Raw genomic sequence first — 26,489 nt, forward strand, 5'->3', positions numbered from 1 at the left:
CTATTAACACTGCACCTTTGGTAGGAACTAAAGTGAGTGTGCAGCGTACAAATAAACAGGAAAATGCAAGGCAGTTACAATAACAGACCAAAGTAACTCATTTAACACTCAAACATAAACTACATATTGTTGCACAGCATCAAATCAAAACACCTTCCAGATCCACTATCCTGTTGCACACGGCACATTTATCCACATTTACCCATCCACATGTACCGTCTCCTGTTCTCATAATCATAGTCCTGTGTGCTGCCTTAGGAAATGGCCGCCACACTCCTCAGATATTTTGGATAATTGAACAAATTACAAACGCCTTGTTCTGGGGTAAGTATGGCTCCTAGCGTCGAGTACTTGCCCTTTCGTCTGTTATTAACTGTGAAAGTTGTTGCTTTTCAATTCTGTTTGGCCGTGCAGCATCATTAGTCACCAGGCAAACTTGCCGCGGGCTACATGTGGTACTGTATCAGTCTGCCGACCACAGGGACAAAACAAGTGTGTGTGTGTGTGTGTTCATGTATTTTTTCTATTTAGGTTTTTAGTGTTATGTCCACCATAGATATGGAAATGTCAGAAGTCAACAAAAGGTCAATCTCTTTGACATTTGGCACTGAAACTAAAAATAAACTAGGGCTGTGCTCCCTTCCCACTGAGATGAGTTGAGTTTTCATCCTGATCAAAATGAACATCCTGAAGCGTGTATTTATATGATTTTTAGACCCTAAAGAATCGATTCAGCCCTGACATTCACTACAGCAGCAATGCAATTGTAATCCTACTAATAGGTCTACTATTATTAGAGATTTGTGACAGCATTGGAGAAATCCTCACAAGTAAACTCAAAGTAATCCTCAACTCAAACAGCAAGGAATCATATATGACCTACATATGTTACGAGTAATGTGATAGTGGGTGTTCACTTTTATATAATCCCTACAAAGAGACTTAAACACGGTTCCTTTCACTCCTCTGTCTCCTTTTTCATCCTGCTTTTTTTTAAAGATTTGCATACGAAAACCTTCTTACTCTGCAACTGCCTTTTCACAATAGCTTAATTTACAGGAAAATGTCTAGGGGATAAAGCATGCTGCTGAGTGAGATGCGGTAAGTTTGAAGCACACATAACAATACATCACAAGATGCTCGTAAACTATAACAATGGAGATAAGTAAGGATGCTATCCATTGGAAGCTGAGCCTTGAAATACATACTGGCACAGGGACACAAGGGGAGAACGTTGAGAGGTTCAACAATGTGTTGGAGGATTTCAGATTTTTTATTGGACACAGAAGCACAAATTAGTTTTGGAACTCTCATTTAACCACGTAAAAGTACTTCAAACTAAAATGAGGGAATGCAGATTTTCATGATCTGACGTTTAACAATGGGTGGAAACAACTTTGGTCCATCCCAGAATATCGGTTACAGAATTAAATAAATTGATAACAAATACCGAACGCTAAACATACCTCCAAACTAGGCTGGTAAGAGAAGTTAGAGCCTGCCTCGTAGCAGCCATATGTGAATAAAGGAATGCCAATGCTATACTTACTTATACACATAGACTAATTGTGCTCCACACAGGCCCATCACATATTTTTAAATATATATATATATTTTTAAGAGGAATTTTTGCTTAAAGTGGACCTATCATGCTATATTATAATAATATAGTGTCGGACCATACCTATATAAGGCATATTTATACTTTTTTTTTCTCAAAATACCAAACAGATCATGCATTTTAGCCATGCCTCATTTCGCTCAATTTACCCCTGTTTTTGCAAGGGCTGATTCTGTGAGCACCATCTACTGGTCTGGCATATGTACTACAGCGTCTCCAGCGCTTTCGAACGGCAATGGCCGTGGCTGTCTCCTCCTGATTGGTGGAGTTGGCCCAATAGCCGTAGCGCCACTGTCCTGACGTCAGGACAGTGTTCAAAACTGGATCAGTTTTTATCAGATCCGTTGCAGCCCCTTTTTTAGAGATTTGGGTATGGAGGAAAATAGAGAGGGTCGTGTTTTCTGACACTTGGTGAGTTCCCTGGAACACCGGGGACACATATTCATGTATAAAAGACGTACAAAAGTGCATTTTGCATGATATGTCCCCTTTAAGTATTTAATACAAGTACAAAACTCCTTTAGGAAATAACTAGGAGTGTAGGTTGTGTGATTAACGCTAGCTACTGTGGTTGAGGCAGACAGGGAGAGAGAGGTGTGCAGCATTGCAGTGTGTTACTTGTCGGATAATTAATAAAACTGTTAACCAACTCAAGTTCCTATTGCATCTTGCCTGCCTGAAGCTAGCGACAACAGCTCAGGCTATTTGTCATTGTAGTGAAATCTCGCAGAGGTGGGACCAAGTCATTGTTTTGCAAGTCCGAGTCAAGTCTCAAGTCTTTGTGCTCAAGTCCAAGTCAAGTCTCAAGTCAGGATGGGCAAGTTCAAGTCAAGTCCAAGTCCTAAACTTTGACAAAACGGGTCTTAAACAAGTCATTATGTGCTTTTCACCAAATGTAATGACACCCATCAACAGAATAATACTTAATAATTAAACTGCTCTTTATTAGTCACATTAATCATTTAATAATCCATTTTCTCTCTGCTGGTAAAGTAACGTGTTTTTCTTCTATTGTAAGAGGGATCAGTAAGGTAAGGCTACCGTGACGGTTTGATTCAGAAGGAGTTTAATTGATAAGATCCCTGATGTTGAGGTAACCAGAATGTTTATTTCCACTGTGTACAACATGTTATAAGGGACCCACAACCTATCTTCATGCAAGGGATAATGTGCAGCGAGGCGTCTCTATGGGGAAAAGAACACCTGAATCTAGATCCCTCTGCAGGTGGTACTTTAACTGTATTTTGATGCTAATACTTTTGTACTTTTACTTGTAACATTTTGAATGCAGGACTTTTTATTGTAACCGAGTATTCCTACACTCTGGTACTTTTACTCAAGTACAAGATCTGAACTTCTCCCACCTCTGACAATAAATCCTGAGTGGTTACCAAAAAAAAACCCTGCTCTGAAGGTTATTTTCATTTGACAAATCCTGCACTCAGCTTTGCTTTCTCCAATATCATTGAAATGCAGCCAGATGCTGCTCCTTTTTTCGGTTTTCGCTAATTTCTTGACTTTTTCCGACGCGCTTGCATTTAAATCTGTCTCCCCGTCGCTCTGTGTAGCTGGCCTGTACCACTACACCTGCTGTCTTTGGAGCGTCTGCCCCCCACCCTTCTTTCACATAATGGTATGATCCTAGTGTGTCCTCACATATGATTGGCCGCATGGTGGCCCAGCTAAATAAAGACCCGCCCCTGCCTGCAAGGATTCTCAGCAAGAGTTGCAGCGGCTGGAGATTCTGCTCTCCCCGACGGGAGTCTGTTCTTCTAGCGGCATCTCGCGATCGGCGTGTTGGAGACCTCTGAATTAAATTATCAAGTCACCTCAAGTCAGAGGGCTCAAGTCCAAGTCAAGTCCCGAGTCATTGGTGTTCAAGTCCAAGTCGAGTCGCAAGTGTTTTGTGATTTTGTCAAGTCGAGTCCAAAGTCATCAAATTGGTGACTCGAGTCTGAATCGAGTCCAAGTCATGTGACTCGAGTCCACACCTCTGGAAATCTGCATTTGTCTTTTATATATCAACATTCAATAAAGCTGTTCCAAGTAACTCCACTTTTAAAGGTTAAACACAACGCTTCGTTTTCATATATTTTATATAAAAGTATTGGTCAGATGTTACAAAGAGGCTGCTCTAGTAGTACTGTATAATGCAATGGACTTTAACTCTGTACAACATACTTGAGCATTAAATAGTAATGGTGCCCATTATGGCCAGTGGATAAGAAACGTTTATTGAACTTTAAAGATTCATGCAGAATCACAGGGGCACCTCATAGGGACTCCATTATTAAAGACATCTCAGTAGCTGAGCAGACGTCCACTTAGAAAAGAACAAATGTGATGGCTGTCTCCTCACCACCAAGTCTGCCTTTAAATCAGAAAACGTTTAATTTAGTTACCTTGAGTGCTGTAAAAGTGTGTGCAGGACTGTGAGGGCTGTAAATAAAGCATAGAGGCACATTATATTGGATTGGGATTGATTCCAGGTGCCGGGAACCTGGGGTCTGTTGCCCAAAGAAAGCAAAATCCTATTATTCTATTATTCTATTACGGAAAACGCTAAATCATCACTGCTGTCTACGGATTTAAACAAGATGAAAACACAAACAGAGATAAACAAATAGAGCACACTGCGGACATTGATGCAATACATTGATTGATCAGTGGGATTAACAATGGCATCCATTAGTTTCTTAATGGATGTTTTGGAGCCTTTTGTTTGGGTTTACCAATTGCTGCCAACTTTACTTTTCATTTCCTTTAACTTCCCTGCCAACATTTAAAGAACTACAAGGTTGTATAAACAGTGACTAGGTTAGAGGTAGGCAGGTTTCCACCACCACCCTTGCTCACATAATTGTCAGTTTACAAACAAGTCCCCAAACATATTTTATTTCCAGGCCTTCACCTTTTAACAAAATAAAAGTAACCAACAAAGACACAGTGTGAGTCCTTTGAAGCAGTCTTCAGTCCTGAGCTGTGCTAAACCAAATATTAACACAGCTTGCCACAGCACTCTCAATTATCCAGCAATACATATTCACCAGAGATGTGATGCTCATGCACAAAACTTCTGGAGAGGCTTCGGAAAGTACTTCCTCTATTCTGCTTACTTACTGGTGCAGTCGGTGTTCAAAGACTATGTGCAGGTGAGATGTTTGTCAAGAAATGTAAAACTATTATCAATTTCAGAAGTCAGAGTATGACTTTTTCTGTTCCGCTTAAAGTCAACATTGATGTCCACCAGTAAAATCCCATTTGAATGAAAACAGTTCAAAAAATACTAGATTTACAAAGATGATGGGTGGACTCGTATGCCTTCACCATTCACATTTTATAAGAACAATGTTCTCGAGCCAAGACTTTGTTTACAGACATGCCAGAAAGGGTTGTCTTAAATCCACAACAGACTAACCCCTGATCCTTATCTGAAACACATCTCATATATTTCAGTTGTGGCTTAATGTAGTTGAAGGAAGGTGTTAGTATGTCCCATAACAAATATCCGTATTAAACTGATAATCCTTCAAATGGAGAGATATTATAATCCCTTTTATTGTATCAACCCCTTTGTTTCCCTCTCTGACTCTTGGGAGAAGTTATACATTTGTTACAAAAAGGGATTTTTGTTGCCACATGGCAGTTAAAATGTATACTTAAGTTTTGTTATAGCCCTGTCTCAATTTGCCATACCAAGCCATATAAATGTGTTATTCCGGATGTTGTGTACTTCATTGAATTAAAAGGCAGTCCCTTGAACTCTCCCTCTGGCATGGATATTCTTTTGAATTTCATTTTATAACAGAAGTAGTCAGCTTAAAGGATAATTCACCACAGAATAATGTGGTTGAAACACAATGCTGCATTCTCAAAGCGATGAAACTTTTATGTGGCACGACCCCTGAAAGTCACCGCAGATCTTTTTATCAGCTGTCAAAGGCAGAAAATACTAGCTTTGACATCCCTGATAGGGTGTTTGTTTAGAAGTGCACCTACTTAAAAGTTTCAACCCATTGAGAATTGGTTTTGGATTTAGTTTTTATTCACCCTTCAAAAGAAAAATCCGGCTGTGCGGGCAGAGAAGCAAACATCTATGAACAAGCCTTGATGATTGAATAAACAAAACAACACAAGTTTTCTCGAGAGAAATAAAAGTTACACAATTTTTCAATTTGCTTGTTCACTACTTCAACGGTTACAATCACCACAGCACAGGTGCAGATAACGCAAGCAACAAGAAAAGCTTTCAAACTGTGCAAATAGTTTTTCATCAAGCATGGTGTTAAATGCTGCAGACCTTAACACCTTCAAAGGCTTCATGTAGGAATACTTGGCATGGCTCCAAAGCTTTCAATCACCACTTAAGATCCACTCTGTGGTTGCCATTAGATGATGGATTCCAATTTTCTATTTCAAGCTTGCTGTGTTAGTGGCTGCTGTCCAAAGGGAAGTGTTTCTCATGCAAACAGCAAACGCTCCTGTTAGTCATCATTACAGGAAATAGCAGACTTTTATCATTGTCCGCATCTACAATTCACAAGAAGAAGCTATGGGCTGGATCTTCTTAGACATTTTTATCACAGAGCTATAAAACAGGGACAAAAATATCAGCAGTCTGCACAAGTATACGGTTCGTCCTTTCACACCAGAGCCATGAAACACACTTACCGTAAGCAGTGACGTACGCTGGAATCAGTGTGATAAACTTTGACCTGATCTTCACCTTTTCCATAACTGTGTCCTCTCATATGTGTAAGCATATAAGCTTGAATTCAATGAGAGATAATGAAGTTTTCTCTGCGCATGCTCTCATAATACCAATCTCTCTTTCTTTTCTCTTCTGTTTTGTGAAGACAGAGCGAGCGATCCCCAAGGAAAGTTATATGGGGCTGGAGGGCTGATTGTGCTATTCAATAGAAGCGTTATTACAATCAGGCCGTGGCTGGCAATGCAGACACATTACTGATAGGGAGTCTCAAAGAGAAGGAGAGAATCAAAGAAAGGAAACCCAAGGAGATGCTGTCAAAGCCTATCACAAATCCCGCTTCCACCATTGAGAACTTTTAATTTGTTCAAACCGTCATGGCTGACTACATTTCCAAACCTTTGTTTGTCATCAGAAGAAGTGAAATGCATTTGGATTCCTTGTGATACCCACGATAAGGGAAAGTGTTTTTCTCACACATTTTTTATTCGTTTTTGAGTCAATGGTGTATCATATCCGTTAGTTCAGGTTATGTATACAGAGCTGGACTGTGTGTGTGTGTGTGTGTGTGTGTGTGTGTGTGTGTGTGTGTGTGTGTGTGTGTGTGTGTGTGTGTGTGTGTGTGTGTGTGTGTGTGTGTGTGTGTGTGTGTGTGTGTGTGTGTGTGTGTGCGTGTGTGTATAAATGGCATTGGAAAGAAACGAGGGGAGAAATTGGACTGTCTGGCAGTATTATAGCAGCTATCAAACCCTGCTACTGCAGCAGTGCTCATAATCAGAGATGGGGAGGCAAAGTGACTGCTGAATAGATTTTGAGTTTTTCCTCTAGTCAAAATGCCCTGTCAAAACTGAATAAAATCTTAGCTGGAGGCTTGCAACATTATATTTTTGTTCTTGCAGAAATTATTCCCTTATAATGGGGCGGCTGACCTTTGACATCGTAGGCATGCCATTCATTTACAGTAATGGCCTCATCCTGAGTCAGAATCTGTGCTCATAAACAGAGATTGTGCCAGAAAGGAAAACCATCAAGTGAAGTCATTACTCAAATTGGCATCATCCTACTGAATCCGGGTTTTGCTAGTCATTTTGAATTAGTTTTGACAATTTGAAATGGGCTACAGTGAGATGGAGGAAAACCAAGGCATCATATTGGAAAATACCTTGAGGGTCTTCTGTTAATTAAATCCACCTGCCAAATAAAGGAACCACTTATGTGTTTACTAATGTCCACAACATATAGCAAATGGAGGACTGTTTTGGCTAATAAACCCTGACACAATCTTGGACAGATGAGATGAGCTTATTGCTTGGAACATTGCTTCCGATGCTAATTTGACTAACTCTAAATCAAAGAGCACTGTGGGCTTCATCCAAATCATGTCAGAGGTTTTTACACTCCAACATGATAAGTGTATAGACCCAATTTCCTCCAACTAGCACTGTGACTCGTCCTCACACACCTGACTAATCCTGTTGCCTCCCTTTGGATATTAAATCTGGCAGGATAAAAAAAAGAATACGTCCAAACATGAATGTTTCTGAGTGGCCCTAATTTCCCTGGATGACAGTGTTGGTTTTCTACCTTGGTGGGCAGCGCTGTTTAGACAAGGCAGACTACCTGCCACGGGAAATTGTGGGTAATAACACATTGGCATTGAACCAATTCAAAGCAGGTCTGACAGCAAGGGCACAGACAGCCATTACTGCTTGTCCAGAGGATTTATGAGATATTTAGGAAAATGTGATGGGTGCTTATCGCGGAAACATTATCTCTGTCAGAGAAACAAGTAGAAGGATGTTGATACTGATGAGAAATGGTGTATGAAAAAACTAAATTGGCTCACTGATACATAAAGTTCACATGGGCAAAACTCAAATGGACTATAAACTTTAAACACAAGTCATGTGCTAGGAAATGCTGTTCAACAATTGGTCAGACATTAAGGGGGTAAAAACGCAAATCCCGGCAATTTCTACCGGAGCCTCCGCCATGGAGCATCGGCAGGTTATTTTCATGCTGCTGTTAATCTGGAAATCAATGGACTCTAGTGGACGGGGTGTATGATTATATAATCAGATAACGTTCGATAAAAAACATTATAACACATATAATGAGAGACGTTCTTCAGTAAGGAGGGCGTTTCACCGACGGCAGGTGGCTCTGACTTTTATGTATAGTTTTTTGTTTGATAGTTGTTTTTACTTGACACGACACTGTTCAACACTTCATTCTGCTTCACTCTTTCGCTAACGATTTTGAAGACATCCGCGTTCTTGTGACTCGTAAATACTACACTTCCTGCGTTTTGGTGCGGACTGCATTCACACCAGCGATGATCCGCTCCAGAGTTCACTTGCAAGTCCGGTTTTTTAGTTCACTTCAGAGGTCTCGGACTGCGTTCACACCAACCCAAACAAACCGCACCAAGCGGCTAAACGCACCAGGGTTTGATTCAACCGGACTATACAAGGCTGGTGTGAATGCGACCTAAAACAATATTAGAGTTGAGAGATTATTCTCCATGCCCTGGTATTGCAAAGTGGTGATTGTCCTATTCGGTCGCACACGTCCTGGTTGACAATTTGAATAAAGTCTGTTAAAAACAACGCCATTAGACATGATGTTTCACACCACGTTTGCATTTTCACACAACACACACATGTATTGCCACTGCCAAGGCCTAAATTCAGCTACTACAGTTTTGTTGTACATTTACTCTTAAATGACCCATTATGTTGTATTTTAGATCAACTTTATTACTTCTTTGGATGATGCTATTTTCTGCCGCCTTAACATTTAACTATTATACATAAATGTCCCCCATTGTAGACTGTTTAGTAAAATGTTTATGACTTTCAATATTAACGATTTTGTGTCTCTTAGTACCCCACTTTTATTTTCTGAAGGCTTGAACTTTAAAGTCCATTACAATAAAGTGCAATTTCTACTGACAAAATAACCAGATTTCAGCAAATGTTACTCAACGGGATTGACTGCATTTATTTTAGTATATTCAGCATTTTGACTCAAATAAACATCAGTGTGTGTTCGAGATGATGAAGGATGATGTCACCCTGTGCCAACACTGCTTGGCATTTATGAAATCTAGATTTAGATATAACTCAAATAAAAATCTGATTTATCATCTTGTTATTTCTTGTGCTGATCTTATTTTTTGGTGAGCAAAAGACATTTCACCTCCTAGGGTTGACAATAAAGTCATATTTTATTATCCAGCCAGTGCCTTGCAGTCTCCAAATGTATTCTTTATGCTTCTGCCATTCCATCACTCTCTTTCCCCCTCACTGCCCTGCTTCAATTTCTGTGCATATTTCAGCCTCATCAGATGATATCCAGAACCATTCTAGTAAATATGAAGACATTATGATACAGGATGAGGCGGCAGTGACTATATGTTCTTCTCCTACATTGTGCAATCCTGACGCAGCTGTATGCACTGAAGATTTACGCTCCAGTGCCTCTTCAGTCCCTTAATCGGAGGTCCTTAGCGGGATCTCTGAATGTCATTACCGGCTCTTCTGAGGCACTGACAGAAACACGCTGGGGAACGGGAATCACACGCGGCCCCCCGAAAGAATCTCATTACTGCAGAGTCAAATATGAGAGTGAAACTGGAAGTCCAGCCTCACACCTTCTTCATTTCATACCCTGCTGTGTCACTGCACAGTTTGAAGACAAATGACCATCCATTCTTCTTCTACTTGTCAGTCCCATTATTAAAGTTCAGGGGAGCTCTACCTCCTGTGAAGGGCTATCTGTCTCTTATCTTTACGAGAGTTCAAGGAGTGTCTAGGTGTGCAACATCCATTTCATGATTTGCCGTATCATATTTTAAATTCCTTTTCATTAAGATTTTTTCCAATCCAGTCATTTGTTACCGTCTATTTGAAAGGATTTACAAGCTGAGAGCAGCTGACCTCCTGCTAACATACAAAACCCTGTAATTTGGTAGATGCAGTCCAGTGTTGTTGGTAATTGGCAGAAGGTGCAGGGGTCACATTCATCGTAGACTGCTACTTACATTTAAAAGGTCCTCAATCAGAGCTCTTAGCATAGTGTTGACCTGCCTTTGTGCCTCAAACAATGGAAAAAAAGTATTCTTTTTTAAAAGTATTGCTTTTTTTCCTGCTCGAATGAATGATTTATGTGATTGATATAATTACTACATTTTAATATTATTTATCAAATCAAATCAAATCAAATCAGGTTTTATTTATATAGCACATTTAAAAGCGATTTTTGGTCGAGCCAAAGTGCTGTACATGTAATAAAAACACATTACTACAAATCACAATAAACGACAATAAATTACAACAGATATATCTTAAAAACAAAATAAAAATAAAACACACGGAAAAGTCAGGAGTCGTGCTCCGCTCTAACTAGAAAGCCAGAGAGAAGAAGTGTGTTTTTAGTTTTGATTTAAAAACCCCTAGGGTCTGGGCCGACCTCACATGGAGGGGCAGAGTGTTCCAGAGCCTAGGGCCAGCTGCTGCGAAGGCTCGGTGCCCTCGGGTTTTCAGCCTGGTCTTGGGCACTACCAGCAGCAGCTGGTCAGCAGACCTTAAAGCTCTGGCTGGGGTGTAGCGCTGGAGCAGTTCAGTTATATAGGCCGGAGCCAGCCCATTTAGTGCTTTAAAAACAAATAAAAGGATTTTAAAATCAATTCTGAACCGAACTGGAAGCCAGTGTAGTGAGGCCAGAATAGGGGTGATGTGGTCACGCTTTTTGTGGCCAGTCAGCAAACGTGCAGCAGCGTTTTGGACTAGCTGTAAGCGTTTAATTGAGGCCTGGTCCATACCCACATACAGAGCGTTACAATAGTCCAGTCTCGAGGTTACAAAGGCGTTAATAACCCTTTCTAAGTCATTAAAAGATAAATACGACTTGGTTTTGGCCAATAGTCTTATTTAAAAAAAGCAGGATTTTACTACGGTGCTGACCTGCTTGTCGAATTTAAAAGTGCTAGTGAAGGTCACTCCAAGGTTCATGACCGAGGGGAGGATGTTTTTTTTGATAGAGCTCAGAATATCAACCGGAGAGGCTGGAGGTTGCGGTCCAAAAAAGATGACCTTAGTCTTGCTCTCGTTGAGGTTGAGAACGTTTTTGCTCAGCCAGGATTTTATCTCTGCTAAGCAGTCCATCAACTGCTGTAGTGAGTGTTTGACATTTGCTTTGAGAGGCAGATAGATCTGTACATCGTCGGCGTAGCAGTGGAAGGGAATGTTATGTTTTGTGAGAATTGAACCTATGGGCAGTATGTACAGTAGAAAAAGGATGGGGCCCAGAATCGAGCCTTGGGGAACCCCACAGGTAAGAGGGGCTTTGGCAGAGGAGAAGGCACCTAGCTGCACTGAGAAGCTACGGTCTGTCAGGTAGGACCTGAACCATGCAAGGGCAGAGCCTGTGATGCCAGCGGACTGTTCAAGCCGTGACAGCAGGATACTATGGTCCACAGTGTCAAAGGCAGCTGTCAGGTCTAACAGCACCAGGACAGCTGGGCTACCTGAGTCGGCGGCTAGGAGCAGATCATTAAAAACTCTTAAAAGGGCTGTTTCAGTGCTGTGCATGGGTTTGAAGCCAGACTGAAACTTTTCATGGATTCCATGGATGGTTAAAAAAGACTGCAGCTGGGCGTAGACTACTCGCTCCAGGGCTTTTGATAAAAAAGGTAGCTGGGAGATGGGCCTAAAATTTGCGAGAATGGAGGGGTCGAGATTTTTCTTTTTAAGGAGTGGCTTAACCACGGCATGTTTGAAGGCAGCTGGGACACATCCTGAGGTAAGAGAGGTGTTTAAAAGTAATAAAATACTTGCTCCAACTGAATCAAAAACATCTCTGAGAAGGCGAGAGGGAATGCTGTCTGAGGTGCAGTTTGTCGGCCGCAGGTGCTTGACTACATCCGAGAGAGAAGAGAGGGATACAGGGTCAAAGTGGTCGAGGACAGCAGGGCACAGAAAAGGAGCAGGATCTGGGATAGCACTAGTGTGGGCTAGCCTAAGAGCAGATACCTTTTCAATAAAAAATGTAAGAAACTTATCACAGAGAGTAGTCGATGGGACAATAGAAGAAACATCACAGGGATTAATGATAGAGTTGAGGACATTAAAAAGAACCTGAGGTTTATGGCTGTTTTTGGAGATTAACAGAGAAATGTGCTCTGTTTTGGCTGCTTTGACTGCCGTCTGGTAGTCAGAAAGGCAAGCACGAAGGATTTCTAGGGAGACATGGAGTTTATCCTTTTTTCATTTTCTCTCTGCACGCCTGCAAGCGCGTCTGAGAGCACGAGTACAGTCATTGAGCCACGGCTCTGATAGAACTTTGGTGCGTCTAAGCGTAAAAGGAGCAACAGAATCCAGTATTAGTGTGCATGTCGAGTCAAACATGGAGATAAGCTCATCAGCATTAAAAGCACAGTTCACATCTAATTTACAGATCAGAGAAGCATTAAAAACATCAGAGAACTGTGAGGCAGTCAAGGGGTTAATCGAACGCAGACGACGCGCCGGGGCACGTGATTCGACTCCTGCGGAAGGGATGGAGGTTGTAAACAGAACCGGTAAATGGTCTGAGATACGCGTTGCTGCACATATTTCATCCACAGATACAGACAGTCCAAACGATAATACTAAGTCCAAAGTGTGTCCTTTTTCGTGTGTTGGGCCAGCCACGGACTGAACATTCATCTTATGTGAAAAGCAATAACCCATGAAAAGCTTTTCTGTTGTTAAATAATATTGAATTCACATGTAAGAATAAATTCATTATCATTAATGGAATATAAAACATGTTGCATGTATTTTTTTTGCAGATAGTTAGGTGACAAATTGGGTAAAACTGTAATGTCTAAACAATACACTGAATAAGCTTGCATTTAAGCTTTCATATTTGATATTAGGCATTCAAACAAGAAAATAGTTTTATGTTTGTAGTCTAAGTCCTTTATGTCCACATGGGAATAACTGAGAAGTCAAAAAGACCTAACCTAAGATCTCTCAGGATAATGGAGTCAAATATCCATTTTGATCTGGGGTCGCTTTGTTCTTACAATAGAAGCATCAGGACAGCAAATACAATAAATCAGCTTGAGCAAACACAGCTAAGGGCTCATGCTAAAGGAGAGGCTGAGTTTAAATGTTTGATAGGATGAACATAAGACGAAGGGAAAAGAGAAAGAGAAAGGAAGGAAGTTAATATTGACAGTCTGAATGGTAGAGGAGGATATGCTGGTAATATTCGCAGAGGCCACCATTACCAAAGTGAATTATATTTAACAGTAGCTTCATGTTTTTGTAGCTAAACTAAACTGTAGAATAACACATTGGTAAACAGGGACAAACGTCCATGTGATTTGACAAAAGTAGATTAGTCTGTACAGAGGGAAATTGTTTTTCTTATGCTTTTGAGAAATGAATGAATGGATGCAAGGATGTTTGTGTTGTGCACAAACACTTCTTCCTGTTTCTTTGTCAAAATGTAAATGTCTGTTCAATAGCAATATGTGTTGTTATTATTTTCATTAGTAATATTGTGTTTGATTGCAAACTGCTCAGTGTAACATAGCATGCAAAGTAAGATGGTATCACAACCTAAATGGAGCCAATCATAATGCAAAGCTCTTACTTACTATGTATTATCATTAGTGGACCAATCATCCTCCTGTACTCCAAATGGTCACACACACAAAGTGACCAGAGGCCTGTACTATGAAGCTGGATTTTCGCTTAGCCGGCTAACTTCAGGGAAATCTCGGGCTTTCCGGTCCTACGACGCTGGTTCTCTTTTTAGCAGGCTAGATTTCCATGGTAACTTATGCTGAGCGGCAAACCTGCTCCGGAGCAGGTTAGGTTGCAGGCTAAGAGATCAACTCAGTGAAAGCACCGCCTGCTGACCAATCAGAGCTCCGTGTGCGGAGTTTAAAGCGATCAATTCATATTACAGGATAGAGGAAATACAGAAAAACTGCCGTTGCAGGAAAGACGGCCGGCCAAAATCAACTGACTGTGTGAACGTGAAAATTAATAGAATATCCCCTCCCATCTTCAGAGCAATCTGACTATTATAACATTAGCGTTAAGAAAGCTTACTTAAATATCTGCCACAACATAAGTAACCGGATCAGAGTAACATTAAGTACAGTCCGCGGCACTGTGAGTGCAGACGTCGATGTGTCCCATTATCATTCATATCATATCACATCATAATGTATCATATATTTCCTTATTTGAGTCAGCTTCTTGAGCCGTATCTGGCCGTGCAACACTCACAGTGTCACATACTGTATGCAGAAGTATTATTTTAAGCAACACATTAAGTTGATGAAACACTCGAGTCAAATTCTCCTAATTAAAGTCAGATCCACTCGTGTCTTGGACGGGGCAGTGATTTCATAAACCTGTTAATGTACGCATTCAAACACTTTTTCTTTTACCAGCTGTATTCACCTTGCAGGTGCAGCTATGTGGCTTTTATCCTGGATAAAGTGTTTAAATCATGGATGTTTAAAGTTTAACTTCTTCATATTTGACTAATATTAAAGTTCACTTTTCATTCAGGAAGTATGACGCTGCGCTGTCAGTACGCTTGTCCGTGTTTGAGATTGGTCGAATGCTCCAAATACCACCCCTTTCATGTGAACGCGCACCTAACTAGATAGGACACGGCTGGCTTGAGCGATCCACTTGATAACCAGCGTCGTAGTACAGTTTAGCGAGAGCGCGTATGTTTTGGATTGGGCCAACCGGCTAACTCAAACATATCCAGGTTAGGTTGAACCAGCTTCGTAGTACAGGCCTCAGGTGTGGTTTTGAAAAAGCATTCCTGAGGAGAAAAAAAATGCTAATCAGAGCTATTTGAAGTAAATCATGGCTTAATTAGTCTTGAGTGGCGCTGATCAAAAGGGAAGGAGGGTGGGTTGTGCAGGTTGAAGGGTGCTTTGGTACATAATGTTGTGACGGTGCAAACCAAAGACAACAAATCATTACAGTATTCTGAGAAGATGACTGCTGGAAAATGGAGAAGTGCTGATGAAATATGATAGCCATCAAAGAGATTTCCTCAAATGTACTCCCGGCAGTCCACTGGGATTGTTGTGTTTGTTATATTGGCTAATTGTAAAGACAAACTGACAGCTCTTTTAAACACACTGTGCCTGTAGCCCGCTCCAGAGAAAGCAATCATGTTGTTTCTTAAACATGCAGAACAAATGACTGAATAAATGAACTCTAAAAAGGCTCAAAAATACATTCTCAAGCAAAATAAACGCCAATATAATGACCTCAGTAAAATCACATAGTGGATTTAGTTGAAGGAGAAGGAGTGTGTTATTATTCCTGCATATTTTGTGGATGAAATCCTCCATATAAATATGTGTTATTCCTAACACAGACACAAGTGAAGAGTGAGGTAACTTGTCTTAAAAAGAACAGAGAATAACATTTAGTTTGAATTTATTTTAAAGGTGTTGCACAGAAGTTAGAATAGATTCACAACAAAACAACTTCCACAGATAACTGTCTAACTCTAACTCCCAGTCAATTTACTGTCAGCACAGAAAAATGCACAAGCTTTATGCTTTTATTGCTGCATTGTTCACTTGGTCTGCGTCGACCACAATAAAAGAGTAAAACTTGTTGACAGTTATTGGGCTTTTGAATGGATCCATAGTGTAATGCCACACTGCGCTTATGTCATGTATTTTGGGGTCTACTACATATACTTCATCTCTCAATAGGCATTTGACAGCTGAAACGGAAATAACAACTATCCAAACATCATCAAACATACTGTAGTCTGTAAATGGAGAGAAACTTCAAGCAGAACATGTTTCTGGCCTTGTTTACTTCAAGATAAAGCTCACACGATGCATGTTTTCGATTTAAAGGTCCCTATTATACTGTTTTTCATCAATATATTATAGGTCTCAGATATATACAGAACATGTCTCTGAAGTGTTTGGCTCCAAACACCAAACAGATCATTGTAGCATCCCATAATCCCCTCTGTTTCAGCCCTGTTTCAAAAGTGCTGATTCTCTGTCTGTTACTTTAGATGAAAATAAGGAGCCACTCCCCACGCCCCTCTGAGAAATATTTGGTTAAAAAGAACACAATAGGCGTGTTCACACCGGAGTACTTTTACCCGTTTCAATTTTGATTGGCTGGGCGAATTGCAAACCACGCCCCGTAAAACTCTGAAAAGTTTTATGAAGCCGCCATTGTATTTGCTGGCATTAGCATTATTAGCATTAGCATTAGCCCCAAGCACCAACGGAGAGAGAATAACTTATGGCAACACAAAAAAAAAATGGGAGCGGTGGAGTGATGAGGAGGTATCGGCGTACTGGCGATTTACTCGGAAGGCTTCAGTAGAAGCTGCTGGGAGTCCCAGTAGCTTCTATTGAAGCCAGTCCTCAACTCCGGGGACTTCCGGCCGGGAACTTCGGATGGCAGTATACGCCGTGAAGTGGTTTGTGGCCTGCAAGTAAACCCAAAGCAGAAGAAGTGACGTCAGCGACTTCATTTGCGTAATCTTCCCTCAGGGAACTTATTCCGGTGTGAACGCGATCGGCTCTTAGTTCCATCGGGGTACTAAGTGCCGGCACTAAGTGCTGGGCACTAAGTAAGGCAAAGTACTTGGTGTGAAAGCGGCTAATGGTGCTCTAGGAGGAGATTCAGGTGATAAGGTGGGGGGGTTACCTTGGTTGGTGATTGGCTAATGGTTACACAAGCCAAACATTGTTATGACATCATAAAGTGGCCAAAATCTGATCAGCTCATTTTCAGACAGGTTTTTATATAAATGGATCAGGACAAAAAGTGAGAGAATCTTTTTTCCTGAAACTTTCACAATCTCTTTACACAGAGGGGACACATGTTGATGTAGAAAAGACATGAAAAAGTAGATTTTGCATAATATGTGACCTTTAACTTAAATGTCTGCCAGACATCAATTAGTAACTTAGTGTCTTCATAAATCAACATTTAGAATTACATCTTAAAAACAGGGGGAAAAATGTATTTATATATATTCTCTTTGAATATGGCATCTTAATTAGGCATTTCAAGTGGACCTATCATGCTATATTTGAAATATATATTGTAGGGCCATACCTATACAAAACATGTCTGTGAAGTTTTTTTTTCAAAATACCAAACAGATCCCCCATTGTAGCCATCCCTCATACTGCTCAAACCCCTCTTTTGAAGCCCTGTTAGAGAAACGCGGATCTTGGGTCCTTAGCTTGAAAAAAAAGAAAGCAGAGGAGGCGGAGCTAATGCCTGATCAGAATTATACCGGAGATAAAGTTACATTCTGCTGTGATAAAACGCCATCCTGTTTAAACCACGTCAAGGATTATTTCTGAAATAGTATGGAGCTCAAATGCCTTTTCTCTTGCAGGTTTATCACAAGGTGAGTTCTTTTTTTATTTCCTGCTTTTTAAACACATTACAGGTTAGCTCTGAGTGTTAGCGAGGCTTGCTAATGTACTGTAAACAAAGACGAGATTACGTCCAAAACACGTCAGGCATTGTTTCTGATAGCAACTTTCTGTGGGTCCGCTGCCGATTTGACGTCAGTTCGGATGGAATCTGTATCCGCTCGTTGTACACCCGTTTTTAAAAGATTTGGGTACGGAGGAAAAGAGAGAGGGTTTTATTTTCTGACGCTGCGTGAGTTCCCCGACGCACCGGGGACACATATTTATGTATAAAAGACATAACAAAGTGCATTTTGCATGATAGGTCCCCTTTAACTAAAATACTCTGGATCTTTCCTAATGCTCTCCTGCCTGGTAAATGGCAAGATATTTCCAACAGGAATTATTTATCAAAACCCATATACAGTAACTCCATGGTTCCTACAGTGAATCTTGCCATGCTACCTAACACGTTGGGCATGTTATTAATACATGTTGTACCTCTGTGTTTCTTGTCGTTACCAGGTAAGCTTTTACTTGTTTAATTAAATGTTTAATTGGGAGGGAGATGCATTAAGTGCGTGTAATGTCCTCCATGTAAGAAAACAGAAGCTGCATATAAGCCAGAGCATTGCTTAACTTCTCCAAATTCCTATCCACCCAAAAAGCTGTGGCTGATGATCTCCTAAAGATGTTGTAAAAGACCTGTCTCATTCTGAATAGCCGATGTGTTACTTCGGAGCAATTTATGTGTCATCCGACATTTCAGGAGGAAAGCTGTTTGCCAGAGACTTCTTTTCTCCTGGAAGTCATTTTATCCATTCGATCTCTATTTCATTCTCCCGACTTACGTGCTCTCTTATGTCTATCACCATTTGTGGTACACGTTTTTAGCAGTGGACGTCTGAACCGCATCTTTATTCATTGGGGCGCAGAGTGTGAAACACGGGTTGAACAAGTTGACCTCTCTTTGAATAGTGCGGCATTTGCATCTGAAAGGGAGGGTTGTGGAGTTCAAATGAAGATAAGGAGAGAATACGAAATGCTTTATTTCCTGTCTCCTCCTACCATTGTGCCTTGAGGCATTTGATCTCATTGCTCTTTTTATTTTGGCTTTGGATGTTTTTTTTTTACACGCATATTCACCGCACACACATGGATGCACTCATTGCCTTTGTTTGACCTCTTGTGAATAAGCATGCACGCACACTCAATCCTATCCCGCCTCATCTGCTGCTAAGCTCTTGAACTCTGTAATAAGTGCTTATGAATTTGTCAGAGATTTAAACTGTGCAGTGGCTGTACATCAGCAGGGGAATCGGGATGGAAGCGAGTGAGAGGAGGAGGAGGAAGGGAGAAAAAAAATACAGGGGAAAAGCCAGAGTGCCCTGGTGAGGGATCAGGGCTGAATGCACTGCCCTCTCCATCCATCCTGGGTCGCTGCTTGTCATCACTGCTCTCCATCACACTGGAGGGAGCAGTCAGTGTATGATCAGTGTGTGTGTGTGTGTGTGTTCTAGTCCAGCAATGTGCCCCCTGTGGTATAACTAATACGAGGAGCTAACACAAAGACAAACTCCTAATTCAAAATGTTGAAATGAATCTATTTGACGGAAATGTCAATAAATTTGCTTTTTTTTTTTTTAAATGCTAAAATACTTGATGCAGTTACATACACTACACTGTACACAAAACTGAAACAGTGACTTGAATTAAGTGTATTATGTCAACCAATTTCACATAGGTTAGTTGAAAGCAATAATATTAAGTTTAATAAGTTCACCTTCATATTATTGCTTTCAACTAACCTAATAAAGTTATGTATGACATAAAACATTTCATTTAAGTCAACAGTTCAGTATTTGTAGTGTACTGTCATACTTTTTTAAACACTGTATGGGTCCTGATGAGGGTTATATAGGAATTTTCCATCCGACCACTGTCAGCCAACAACTCAATGAAGCATTATAAAAACACACATAAAACATACTCTGTCATTTGAGGCAGACCCTTTAGGAACTATACAACAATACTTTTCTATTTATTTGGACCAGATAAGCCTTTTTTGAAGTGTTCAATGGGGGAGATAGAGGGGAAGACACACCTAAATGCCCCTACACACCAATCTGACACCAAAGAACACGTCCTGACGGACCCGACTGTTGTGTCGCCTCACGTCTCCTGCGTCTTGGCCAACAGTCGCACTGGAACCATAGACTGTATATATAAATGGACGTAGGGTCCGTGACGTCACCCATAGGATTCTGCAGAGTTGCCGAGAAGCCCTTAGTAGGCGGAGTCGGCCACTAACGGCTCGACAGTGACGTCTGAGTCTAACTCCCGCCTGCTCCAGCCTGCTCCAAATAAGGGCAAAGAGGCGGAGCCGAGGCGGGACCTTCTGCCTCCAGCTGGGAAGTAACAGAGCTAGCTCAAGCTAAGAAGCTAAGCTAACATGGTCCCCATCTGCACACTGCCGTCACATTTTACGTTTCTAAGGTAAGCGGACATGAAACTATTCAGCAAAACTATAAATAATAATCTAAGTTATTGAGTTTTTAGCATAATACTTCAGAATCTTAAAATCCCTTAACGTTTGTATGCAATGTGCTAAATGCAACACTGGAATCAAGCAAATATTAATATGTTTGCATGACATTAGTTATTTATATTTTGCTATCACTTAATTATACGTTTAATACATTTAAGTCAAGCTAAGGTACAGTACATGTGATGGTAGCTAGTTAGTGCTCTTACCTGTGAGGCCTCCTCCAAACAGCATTATAACCAGACTGTATCATTAAAACTATAAGTACCAGTTCTAGATCCTTGACTTTAGACAAACAATTCAAAAGACAAAATGTATTTAAAGACCAATCTTTATTTGAAGGTGCCTCTTAACCTGGGATATTAGTTATACAGTAATAGTATTGACAATCTAAAAAAACTGAGCAACTCAACAGTCAACTTTATATTTCTTATTGTCTAAAGCATTTATTATTTTCATTTTCCCCCTCTCATATTCAGTGTGGAGTGTGGACGGATTGAGACAGCGTGGTGTCCAGAGAGCTGCAGAGACTTCAGGGAGAAACCTCCGTGTGATGGATGTCCTGTCTGTTGGTTTGGAGAGGACTGAGGGAGGACCAGGCCTGATGGAGGAGCCCATGCTGGGCATAGCTGATACCAACTGCACAGGCCTTGTCTGTCACTTTATTTGACTAAATGTGTTTACTTATACATTTAATAGGTTTACACCTTCTGTCCATATGTGCTTTTTATTTAAAACATGTTTGATTAACTTTTGGTTCAGATTTCAATAAATTGAATTTGTATTTGCACTCCTTTTGTCCATTATTCTTACTGAAAATGTTAGATTACACATTCACATCTGACTGAAGATTGGCCCCATTTATTTGTGACGTTGCAAACTCTGCGGTACAAGGTACAGGTGTTGTGAAGCTCATAAAGTGAGGCAAATAGAATTAATCAGCTGATGGAGTGTAGATGTGGAAATAGGTGCATTCGATCAGCTGACTTCACAATAAAAGTAGTTTCTTAGTGAATGTCCTGTACTGGTCTTAACATCTCATAACATCAGCTTTTAATTTTCCTCTTGGATGTTCTTCTTGACCCTCAGAGAAGGAGAAAATGTTGAGTCGTGTCTTTCAGGCATGTCCTTTCCTAACAAAAATTACAGGAAACATAAAGCATATTATTGCAGAACAAGTGTGTTATTTATGAAAGAGGTGTGTTTGTGTGTTTAGGGGCTGTAGATATAATTATTTTGTAATTGTAATGTTTTTTTTTATTTCAACAGTGAGCTACAAAGACAATCAGATTATGAATGAACAGTATGAAATTCATCAACATTGAAATGTATTTTATTATCAAAATAATATTGAACTGTTATTAAAACAAGCTTGCTCTGTTGTCTCACTGAAAGAATAACTTTTACCACGTTTTTACAGACAATATTGAGAGATAAATAGCAGTTCTCACTATGCGTTAAATATCTTTGCCTTCAATACCTTAAATTAGAAAGCTGACAGTCATATTGCTTGTTAACATCTAAATGTAACCCTTTGCATGGAAAAAACCCTCAACTTCACTGATGTGTAGGTGATCTAGTATTTAGTATTGTTTAATGGAATGTATATCAGTGTATTAAAGTCAATACTTCATTTATTTAAACCAATATCTTTCTTGATTCTTTGTACAGTATGAAAAAAGAGTATTTGTACCTGTGCTGAAGTTCACTGCTGTGAGGAGTCCAGTTCTGTCTCTCACTCTCTGGTCCAGCCTGTCGAATCACCTGGACACTTTAAACAAACAGATATATATGTAAAGAACCATGTGTACAAACAATATAACTTATTATCTTCTGTTGAACATGTTGGATTGTGTATTGTCCGAGTCATGGTCCTTTTTATTTTACTGTAACTTTGGAAGTTGTGTTACCAATGCTTACTGTTTATTTGATACCAATTTGGTAATGCAATTAATAAAAACAACAAGGTTTGGGTTCATTCTTCAGATGACTGTGACGTTAACGTGTAAGCTCAATAATGAACTCCAGCTCAACCAACCATATTGTAATATCTAAGTAATCATCTTGAAATATGACATTAATAATTGTAATATACACACATCTTATTGTGAGGTTGATTTCACATACACTACTTCGACGTTAGCTTGTCTACATACTTGAGCATAGCCAATTTAAATTAACCTTAGGATGCATAAAGTTCCTACCTACATAATAAAATATCTCTAAGTTACAATGATGACCTTATTTTATCAACCTCAAACAGAAGCCTTTTGTTCTACAGTATTATCCCACTTAACGCTTAACACTTGTCTATTTCGTTTTAACCTTTATATATACAGTCTATGGTTTTAAAGCAGTCACTTGACAGAGCTCAATGTGACCACGCCCTAATTTATGCAAAAACTTTAAGACCTAATATAAATAAAAGGGTCATGTTAGAAAACAATTCACTCACAGATTCATAATCATGAAGGTGGAATCTAACTATATACATAATAAAATGTATTGCAGCCAGGGCTAGAAACGTTTTTTTTAGGCTGTGAAAATGGGCATTTTAACATGGGGGTCTATGGAAATTGCTCCTTTCTGCAGTCATCGCCTATCGGCCAATATATGAACTGCAGTTTGTGGCACTTCCGTATTGGCGTCCCGGCTCTTCCCCAGAGTTTGCCGCTTGACTGGAACACACCGCAAAGACTTCAGCCGACGGCCAGCTAGCACGTATGAACTGCGCATGCGTGAGTGGCAATAACTCTCCTTACCAGCAGGCGGCGGTAGTGTGTATTCGTCATTCAAAAGAGGCAACAACCGGAAGACAGACTGCGTGATACACCGAGAAGCTCATGGAGCTTTCCCGAACCTGTGTCAAGAGCTGGAGTTAAATGAAATCTCAGATTTGCCTTCTTAATAGTCTGTTTGGGTCCCTCACTTCCGTTTCGCTTCTCATGCGCTGATTCGCTAAGCTGTACAGCCAATCAGAGTGATTTCTTTAGCCGACGGCCTTTTACAGACAGCCTCCCGATTCAACATGTTGAATCGGCGGCGGAAGGTGTCGGCACGGCCGAAAAGACACAACGGGACGGGACACAGCAATCTCAGTAGGGCGACAGGACGTTCATCGACGGCCGGACATCTATCGACGGCCGAAATCGGCTTGGTGTGTAAGGACCTTAAAGAGAGCCCAAGCCAGATTTGAACCTGTGTCCTCTCAAACCACTGAGCTATACGGAGGCCCTAAGCAGATTCCTTTATCCAGACACACTATTTTTCTCCAGCTACTGTGTCCTTCTGTCCTTTTCTTTACAACGCTACATGTACAGGTAAGGCCTGCCCTCGAGGTTGTGCATAAATGAGGCAACAGCGCGACCCCGCTACTTCTAAGTTCCAGAAAGAAGCTTTTCATAAATGACCTCCAACCTCTTAGCACATCACAAATCTACTGGCACTCAGTATATTATCTGCGTGAATCAATTACATTTTATGTTTTTTAAGAGCCATGCACTCTCCACTCAATTACATCGTTTTAGTCGAGAGGGGCTTATTGCATCATGATCATACCATGATCTGAAACGCCAAAAGCTAGAGGATTTCCGCTGTGCTTAGAATTTATGACACTGCATCAACATATTCTTCTCACACTGTCGTTACTCAGGAGCCATCAAATCTTCCCGCATGCTCTCGCAGCACTCTGTCATTGTTATTCATAAAATGTGTAACTATGAAGTGCAGGGTTTTAAGTGAGTGACAGTTTAATTTTCACCATCTGCATTATCTGCCGCCCCCCCCAATACCTCTCAAACGTTAGCCAGTGCACTGTCACCTGCGAGGGCACCGCTGACATTTTCATTCAAATCAATATATCATCCTTCTGGCTTAAGGTTAGGCTACTTAGAATTGATATTTTCATGTTGATTGTCTATCATTCTGAGTTTTTTCACACTTCTGACATGCAGTAGTCCCATGCATTGGATTTTAGCAATACACTTGATTCATATGCTTATTTTGTATCCAGTTTCCTGTTGTTCTTCAGCTCATCTGCCAAAACTCAATGCAAGAGAGGTCAAATGACAGCTGATTGTATGCTGATATAATGAAATACGACAAGGCATGATAAAAATGCAGCTTGACGTGATGTCAGCTTCCTGATTTTCATTAGAGTTGAATATTTTAACCTTGCCTGTGATTGCAGAGTGGATGCAGAGAAGGACTGTTGATGGAAAATGTTGAGGAAACAAACAGGTGGCTCAATCTCTCCACCGCCTCTAGTCTAATCTTTCAATGTCCTGCCCTCATTAGACTGTGTTTGTTCCCCGCACCTGCTAAAATACCACTGTTGTTTTTCTCAAATCATCTTGTTTGATCATTTGCTGTGGAGACACTTAAGGATTTGATTGCTTCTGTATTTATAAAATGAAAAATGTTCAGTACAATGTTCTTTCGTGGGGTATTCTTCAAGGCATCTGGAGGTGGAGGAACAGGAGAACTTTGACCTTAGAGAAAGTGAAGAATAATTTAAGTTTATGTGGAGCAAATGTGTATGTGTTAAGAACAATGAACTAACTATTTTGAGTTTTGTCAACTACAGTAACTAAAATATAACATATTCGAGTTCAGTGTCAACAGTGCCCTTTGTTAATGTTCTATTGGCTGATTCTCTAATTTTTATTTAACTACATTTAAAAGCTACTTGATTAGTTAGGACACAAAGTTGGCAGATTGAACTATCGGTCTGTTTTTCCAGCACAGCGTGAATAATAGTCAGCGTATCCGTTAACAACGCTTCAAACCTGCCCTGCCTTGCCTTCCCATGAACTTAGTTTGTGCAGTTACCTAAAAATCGGCTCTTATTCGTCGAAAAAGTAGATGTTTTGCGGTCATGCATGTGTTTTTTACAGAGTATCGTTTCCATAACACAAACACCATCCTTCTATCATCTTCACCTATACACATTTTCCCGGTGACACTCTATGCACACACAAAAATAATGAACAAACCCGCGGGCATAATGGCTGCAGAATGTGTCAATATATCAATGGACATGCATTATACATGCCGCCAGTGTTGACAAAAACACTGTCCATGAGAGAGCTGAAATATATTTGCAGAATATCCACTCCCCTCTAAATGACATTTTCTTTTTTTACTGTGCTCTGTTAGGTCCAGCGCTCTGAAATCTGAGTGACATCTAAGATAAGCTTGTAAATATGATAGACAAAGATTGATCCCAAGTGGATTGCTGAAGTTACAAGGACAAGGACAGATGTATTTTGACTTGAAATTTCTAGTCAGAATGTGTCTTTACACCTGATAGAAGACATAATAACTTCAGAAGTAACACTGCAGTGAGATATCGGTCTTGTTTTTAGACAATGCATCATCTTGTTAAGTAATACAATCTTATTTTGAGTTGTGCTGTATCTCACATGAAACACATATTTCTTTACATATTTATTAGAAAATCCCCAACTAACATCAGAAAACAGAAAACGTTTGAGCATGTGCGCCAACATTTCCTGATTCTGGTCAAATATAGTTCAAAATGAGTTTTCCCAGCTAATTACAAGATCTTATTTATCTAAATATCCCATCTTATTTCAAGAAATCTTACCAAGCAAATGTTCACTTGTTCTATTGGCAGATTTGTTTACTTATTTCAAGTGAAAACAGCTTGTTTTCATTATTGTTTAACTTGTTTTTGGAGCAGCATTTTTTCCAGTGTATTGGTAGTTATAAATATATCCCAAATAAATTCCAATCAATCCAAGTAATTTGCCTTTGTCCCTTACTACCCCAACCTTTGATACAAGCAAGATACGGAGAGAAGCAGCGGTGTAACGGATGTTAGGGAAGCAGACAGAGCAGAGAAGACGGCCTTCAACTGGAGCTTGTCAACCTTTGCACTAAATGTCAATCCCACCCCATCACAATTCCTGAGAGGATGACTCAGTGACAGTCAGGTCCGTGTGGGTCCTTCAAAACCCCATAATGTACATGCTATGCGAGTCAATAGAGAGGCTAACAGCTATCAATCTCTTTTTCCTCTCACCTCTAGGTGTGGGTAATAACTCACTCACTTTCATCTAGTGCCACCAGCATGCTGCTTGTTGGGAAAAAAACAGCTATCCAATGGATTGCTTGGACATTTAATAATAATAAAGCTTTATTAATATAG

Source organism: Trematomus bernacchii, unplaced genomic scaffold (genome assembly GCF_902827165.1).
Source record: "Trematomus bernacchii unplaced genomic scaffold, fTreBer1.1, whole genome shotgun sequence".
NCBI classification, from domain to species: domain Eukaryota; kingdom Metazoa; phylum Chordata; class Actinopteri; order Perciformes; family Nototheniidae; genus Trematomus; species Trematomus bernacchii.